The following is an 8,007-nucleotide window of genomic DNA, read 5'->3' as shown; positions in this document are numbered from 1 at the left end:
ATATATATATATATATATATATATATATATATTCACCAACATGCTACTTTCAAGGTCTATCTATTAGAGTAGCAAGTGAGCCTACCACATTTATGAGACATTCCTCTGACTTTTATGTTGGTTTTATTTATGTATATTTACAAAAAATGTGAACAAGACAGTACGTTTTCTTTTCTTTTGCACTGCACTTTAAAAGGTTCGCATAAATTGCTCTCCAAGTAGACTTTGGAGGCCTGTCACGCTTTCCCTGACATAAACTGTGCCTGAGCAAACAGATGCCTGCTTAAACGGTAAACATCTGCATGTCTACAACTTTTGGATCTCTGTCAAATTACCTGATAGCTATGGGAGCCACAGGAGCTGTTGGGCTCCACTAATGGTTCAGCATGTGGTCTTACTATCTATTTAAAGAACTTCACAAAAGTTTGTTTTATTTCTTTGCATCTGTGACGGTCTTTTCATTGTCTCTGATAATTCTGTATTAAGAGAATGTACGATGGATTATGTAAGATGAATGATGAGTTTTTATAGATCTATACTAAATAAGCTAGCTAAATATCACTCGCCAAACAATCTTAAAATAACAGATCAACTCACTCCCCACAATTCTGTACTCTGCATGAGAAAACGCAAGCTACGTTGTTAACAATGTTAAGGAATGTGTCAGAGAAAAAACTTGTTTGAATAAAAGTAATGCAGATCTTGAAATCGTATGATGTGGAAATTATCTCTGAATTATGAATGCTCCGATGTGTGCAAGTGTGAAGTCCATTATCTATTATTTCCCAAGATTATTTATCCCCCAGTAGGCTATCAAACAGCTCGTGGCTTTTGAATCTGGGCCATGCGAGTGGATGTATGTCAGCCATGTACACAATCAAAAAGTGAGCTCCCCCTTTTTTATGAACTCGGGTGGGTTTTATGCCTCTGGGCTACGCAGACGTTCAATCCCAGTGTGTTTCAAACGCCCATCAAGCCCATGGGCTCATAACAGAGATACCTTTCAATGAGTAAATGATCCCCATCTGACATGACAGGTGATTTTCCTTTGCGTCCAATTAATAACCTCATTTTAACAATTAACAATGGAGGATTGTGGAAAGCCCTGCGGAAAGCGAAGGCCTGAGGGATCGGCAGCAGATTTAGGATTCGCCAAAGCAAATCAGACCCTCATAGGTTCATCATCCTCGGTCATAAGGTCACGCTCTTTTTCAGGTGTTGGGTCTCTGAGGATGGGATGGGGTAAAAGGTAAGGTTGGAGATGAGCTGGGGAGGGAAAGCGCATATGGCAGGGAATGATGGAGTCTCTCTTTACACCCCACGGAGAAGAGGAAATTAAAGACCAGGTGGAGGGAAGGAGAGCGTTAGGGGGTGTTTGTGAAAGGAAAGGGTGATTTAAGTGTCAGTACAGGGGGGGATGGGGCTGTGGAGTTAATTACTGAGTAATGAGGGACAATTTATTGTCTTCTTGTTAGACACATCAAAATGGCTATTGTGAGACTCTCTGTTAATGTGTCCCCTTAGAGCTCGGTGCTAAAGGTCTCGAAAGCTTGTCTGGGGCTTTAGTAGCCCGCCAGAGTCTGATGCAGCCATCCTGGGACCCCAAGGGCCCCCCGGAGCCACTGAAATACCACCAGGTGCTTTTAGTGTCGGTCCCCGAGTCAGGAGAATTTATTCCGAGAAATAATGAGAGTTGCATTAGCAGAGTATTGATCCGCCTCAGTGTGGCCTTCCCTGGTGAGCCTGCGGTAAGTCTTTCGAGGCACCTCCCAACCCCACTAAATCTTCACATCCTCAGTTATACAGCCCTCTCCTGTTGTTTCCTACGTTGTGTCCATCCGTTTTATTTTAGGTCAAAGTTTGTAATTCATCTCTGGATTTGTGAAGTTTATTCTGGAAATATTAAAACTAGGAAAGGAAAGATATGATTGATGTTGAGTGATCCCGTTTTAAAACAATTACCTCAAAAATTAAACCAAAGTTTTTGATGAAAAGATGTAAATGATTTAAATTGGAAATATACTACAGGGCTGTTGAATGCTTGAACTGTATGAGGACAAAACCTGATAAATCTCCTGAAAAACAACATCTGAACAATGTGTTTAGGAGTGGCAACTATCATCTAATTGGAATAATTGACTCCATTCTATTGAGTTAAAATAATCGACAATGTGTATTTTGTAGTATTTACCTTGTCTGTCATGAATATTTCACAATATTGTTTTTGCCCTGTTTGTGATTAAATAAATGCAAATTGGTAAACATAACAGACTTACCTAAAGTCAAAAATACACAACAAAACAGAAAACCTAATGTAAGTAATTTAGTTAATGTAAGTTATTTAGCTAATGTAAGTTATTTAATTAAATAAAACTCTTATTAAGGTCAATTAACACCACCACTTTTACCACAGTTAATTAGCACCACTTTCAGCTAAAAATGTCATTTTTAGAATATGTGTTGGCTGTTCCTTTGCATAACTACAACTGGTTTGAAGGTTTTTTTTTGTTTTTTTTTTTGGAAGATTTATTATTGTCTATATATTATCGTTATGTACACTACCTGACAAAAGTCTTGTCGCCTATCCAAGTTTTAGGAAGATCAAATAATAACTTGACTGGTTGTTGATCTTTTGGTATCAGAAGTGGCTTTCATAAAAGGCAAAGGCCTCTAGATTATGCTTATTTTACCAAGAGAAAGTATGATCATGCCTTGATTTTTAATTATTTAATTAGGATAACTCAAATAACTTATTAAAGTCATCTGGAATGGCAAAGCAAACATTCTTGCAGGACTCTGAGAGTTCATCAATATTCTTTGAAATCATCTTCAATGCCTCCTTCTTCATCTTACCCCAGACATGCTTAATAATGTTTATATTTGGTAACTGGGATGGCCAATCCTAATGCACCTTGGCCTTCTTTTCTTTCAGGAACTTTCTTTCAGTGGAAGCTGAAGTATGAGAAGGAGAGCTATCTTGCTGAAGTATTTGCCCTCTCCTGTGGTTAGCAATGTAATGGGCAGCACAAATGTCTTGATACCTCAGGCTCTTGATGTTGCCATCCACTCTGCAAATCGCTCGCACTACCCCATACTGAATGTAAACCCAAACCATGATTTTTCCTTCACCAAACTTGGCAAATCCACCTTCTGCCACTTTTCCAATTGATCAACTAGAATTCAATTTATTATTTGTTGCTCTAACAACTGGGATCAACGGCAAGATAATTGTCAGCTAGTCTAATTATATTGTTTTTATCATCTCCATAAAAACAAAAATGGCAAACTACAGAATGCAGATGTAGTGTTTCTTAATATGGTCACATCGCTAACTACTTGCCTGTCTTACATAATACAGCAGTATTAGTCATTTTCTCAAATCTCCATGAATGGTGGATCACTGATTTTACCAAGAAAGCATCAATTGGTAACTACTGTATTTGTTGGAAACCACCTTTTTTTGAGTCGAGGAAAGAAGCATCAATTCATTGAACTAAAGTGCGTGCGATTCTCAAGACCACTTCTTGAAGGAAAGTCAGTAAAATCATCCTTCAGCCCTTTGCTAGACAGAGAAACGCCAGCCTTTGATGTGGTGCGCATGAAATCAGGCCACAGAACAAAGCCGCCGTCACCAACAGCCAGATGTCAAAAGTAATCCGTACCAATTATTATTGAGTACCTGTCATGCATGATTCACAAGCTGCAGTATCAATAGAGAGACGTGCGTCTGCATGACATACAACCCCAGAGGAGAGGATATAAATACAATCAGCTCTAAATAACATGTTAAACATGCCTAAAATGATCACATTAAACATATTTTGTCCTTTTCCAGCAACAAACTTGAGTTAACCCATGTCTTTTTACCCCCTGGTGCAGATTGTAATCTAAACCCAGCGGTAATGGCATTTCTAATCTGCGATAATGCACATTGCAATCTTGTTTTTGTAACTCAAATGAATATGTTCCATCAGCAGCTGAATCTGCTTTTGAAATGATCTCGCGAGTAGAATATGGGAATGTCTATAGAATGCAAATGAGTTTTCTCTGGACGTGCATAAATTAAGCGATGAGGTTCCTGCAGTAACACCAGGCTGTCTATTAATAGATTAATAGAATTCCAAATGAGGCTTTATTTACGACTCAGCTCCACGAACAAGATTCCTCCCCTGGTGCTTCAAGAGCCAGAGGAACAAACTCTTGGTCCAGTTTAATCCTAATGGAAGCTTTCTGAAGGAAAATGCATCGCTTTTTGCATTACAAACAAAGTGCTTTCCTTATAGCTCAGCATCGGCTTTTACAGCTCAGCGCTCAGATATACAGTATACCCCCAATGCCATACGTTGAGTATACATTATTGAGTGCTTTTCTAAGACACATTCGTGGTGTTGTTCTCTTTTGTTCTCCAAACGTCCCTTAGGGGCCACCGACAGCAAGCTCAAACTCTTTCTGAGGAGAGACTACAATTTTTCCGCCATCCGAGTCAACTTTTTCATTCATCAAAATGGCAGAACACGTATGCATCGGGCTCCCTATAGAATTGTCCTCTGAGGAACGTCTTCGTCAGTTTGAGAAAACAAGTTCTGTAAACCAACAGTGTGTTACTGTAGGTAACAGGCCACCTCATTAATCACCACAAGTTATAGCTTATGTAATGGCAAAACAACCTCAGCCTAACAGTCATAGATTTGTGTCATGCACAAACTTGGGTGTATGATTTTATTTTATTTTTACCAGTCTATGAATTGTCTTTGAATCATTAAATGGACCTCAATAAAATACAGATATGCTCACTGAATACAAACCTCATAGATCACTCAGATCTTTAGGATCATATAAACTAGAAATTCCAAGGGTTCAGTCAAAGCAGGGTGAATCAGCCTTCAGCTACTGTGCCCCTCGCTGCTGGAATCAACTTCCAGAAATGATCAGATGTGCTCCAACATTAGGCACGTTCAAATCAATACTGAAAACACATCTATTTAGCTGTGCCTTTAATGAATGAGCATAGTGCTACATCTGACAGATAACACTATTATGCCATTCGTTTCTTTTTAATTCAAGGTCAAGGTCGAGGTAAAATTTATTGTCTCCCGTAGGAGAAATTTGTTTTAGAAAAAAGGTTCTGCTGTACATAGACACCAACAAGACAACATGTAACATACATACACATTAAAATCTAATCCTAAAATACCTCCTAATATAAATACTTTTATAATACTTTTTATTTTTATAATTCTTTTATAACCTAGTTTTAACACATTTTAATCTGTTTTTAGTCATTTTTATTCTTTATTGTTTCTATTTTTTTATACTTGTCTTATTTATTTCTGTTAATGTACAGCACTTTGAATTTCCTTTGTGTATGAAATGTGCTATATAAATAAACCTGCCTTGCCCTTGATGCTGTTTAAATATAGCAAATGACATTGGTCTTTACCTTTTTTTTGTCAGCTATACTTGACTAAAATAGCTGTCAAGAACTGACATACATTAAAAGGCAGCCATGATGCATAAAACATGGCATTTCTGACATGACATCTGTGGCAGCGCATCAAAAAAATCCATCTTTGATAATTCATGACGTTCACCATATAAACCAGTAGTTTTTGAAACTGCGCATTGATTCTGTTGTGTTCTGTTGAGCGCAAACTCTCAAATAAAACCGTCATTCTGAAATTTACGAAGCCGAATGTTTAGGCAGCTCTAGTCAAACAGGCCTTTGCTGGACGTTTACATGAATAATGCGCATCAGTGTGGCCGATTTTATTCGAATAGAATCGAGACAAAACGTTGACAAACTGTTGCCCTTTTTATTATTTAGTGGAGATGTGCTTTTTGTACGTGTCGTAATGTGTTGTGAAGTCCTGTATGTCAGCAGGTGAGCCTGATACGAACAAACAGCACACGCTTGCCATCATCAATAAGACATGAGATCACAAACAGGGCATAAACAGAGCTTACACATCACAAATAAACTCCTGTGCGCACCACAACAGATGGAGATGCAAAGGCTGCATCAGAGAAAAGGTCAACGGTCAGCCATTTTCTCAAAATAAACCTAATTAAAAATTGCAAAACTTGCATTCTAAAGTAAACTGATAAAAGAGATGCAACTGTCTTAACGTCCCCTCCTCAGCCTTCGTGGGGTTGTTCATTTGTGTAGTTACAACTCATTGTTCTTCCCAAGTTTAAAAACAAGGACTGTCAAATGTCAAACTATTCAACAGCATAGAAAGGTTACAGTGCAGTGGCATCTGTGCGGGTATGAATATGTGTGTCTGACATCTGTATTGACATAATGTATTATAGACAATAATTTTAAAAATGAATGTATATTTAAAATGTAATTTTAAAAACGGTCTAAAATTTTTATTAATTTTTTTTAATTGTTTTTTTTTTTACTATAACTTGCGGGCGGCACGGTGGCTTAGTGGTTAGCACTGTCACCTCACAGCAAGAAAGTCACTGAGTCCCAGCTGGGCCAGTTGGAATTTCTGTGGGAAGTTTGCATGTTCTCCCTGTCTTGGCGTGGGTTTCCCCCAGGTGCTCCAGTTTCCCCAACAAGTCTAAAAACATGTGCTGTAAGTGAATTGGATAATCCAAATTGGCTGTAGTGTAAGAGTGTGTGTGTGAATTTGAGATTGTATGGGTGTTTCCCAGTACTGGATTGTTGCTGGAAAGGCATACACTGCCTAAAACATATAAAACATATGAATAATTGGTGATTCATTCCACTGTGGCGACTCCTGATAGGGACTAAGCCGAAGGAAAAATGAATGAATGAATGAATGAATGAATGAATAAACTAACTTGCAAAAAGCATTTACATAAATAATGAAAATAATACTCATTTGTGAAAATATTATCAAAATAATTATAATAAGGTATTTTTAATTTAACTTAACTTAAGTTTATTTGTAAAGCGCTTTTTACAATAATTATTGCGTTACAATCAAATTAAGATAAGGTTACAGTCAAATATAAGTTACTATATATATATATATATATATATATATATATATATATATATATATATATATATATATATATATATATATATAGAGTGTGTGTGTGTGTGTGTGTGTGTGTGTATATATATATATATATATATATATATATATATTACACAATACATGATGGGAAAAAAATCTGATCATGTAAAGTTCCTGCTATATACTGTATGGCATTTTTTGCAGAAAAGATTATATTATATTGTTATAGCCTGTAACGTGATACATGAAAATTAGTGACTTTGGACACCATTTATACTGCAGATATAACCAAAAACTATGGCATGTGTCTGCACATACTGTAAAATCATATTATTTCGGGATATTGCATTTATAACAACAGTTCAATGGCATAATCAATCACGGATAGTTGAAAACCTTTTGTATTTGGAACTACTTTCTTCCGCCATTTTTTCCCGCAATATTTGTCAAACTGTAGAGTGTCTTCTGTTTGTCACTGTATGTGGGCGGAGTAATACAAAAGGGTGAAGGATTAAGTGGCTGGACGAGTGCTGTTACTGGCAGAATATAGCACGGCTATCAGCCAATCAGACTCAAGAACTAGAAAGAAATGTTGTATAAATATATACCATATATCGTTTTTTCTTCTTGCTATGCTTAAATGAATACTAGTTATCTTGCAAAATAAGTTGAAAATTATGTACTGTCACCATGGCAAAGATCAAATAAACTAGTTATTAAAACGTCCATGTTTGGAAAAATCAATTGGGAAATACTGCATTTTTAAAAGAATTAAAATAATAATTTTGACTTCAACTGTATATGCATATATCACTAATGGAAATTTACATGCACTATAAACTTCTATATATACACTTTATGTGTAGCAAAAATTTTAAATGATAATATGCTCAGGGCTCAACAATGACTGCCTGGTGGCCCGGGGCCAGAGTGAAAGACACTCGGGAAAGTAGACAGGATTGTTACTGGCCCCTATCGGCCAGTAACGATGAGCGCGTTTTTTTTTTTTTTT

The sequence above is a fragment of the Danio rerio genome, chromosome 6, assembly GCF_052040795.2.
Source record: "Danio rerio strain M-AB ecotype USA chromosome 6, GRCz13ab, whole genome shotgun sequence".
Classification (NCBI taxonomy): Eukaryota; Metazoa; Chordata; class Actinopteri; order Cypriniformes; family Danionidae; genus Danio; species Danio rerio.
This window is presented reverse-complemented; position numbering follows the sequence as displayed.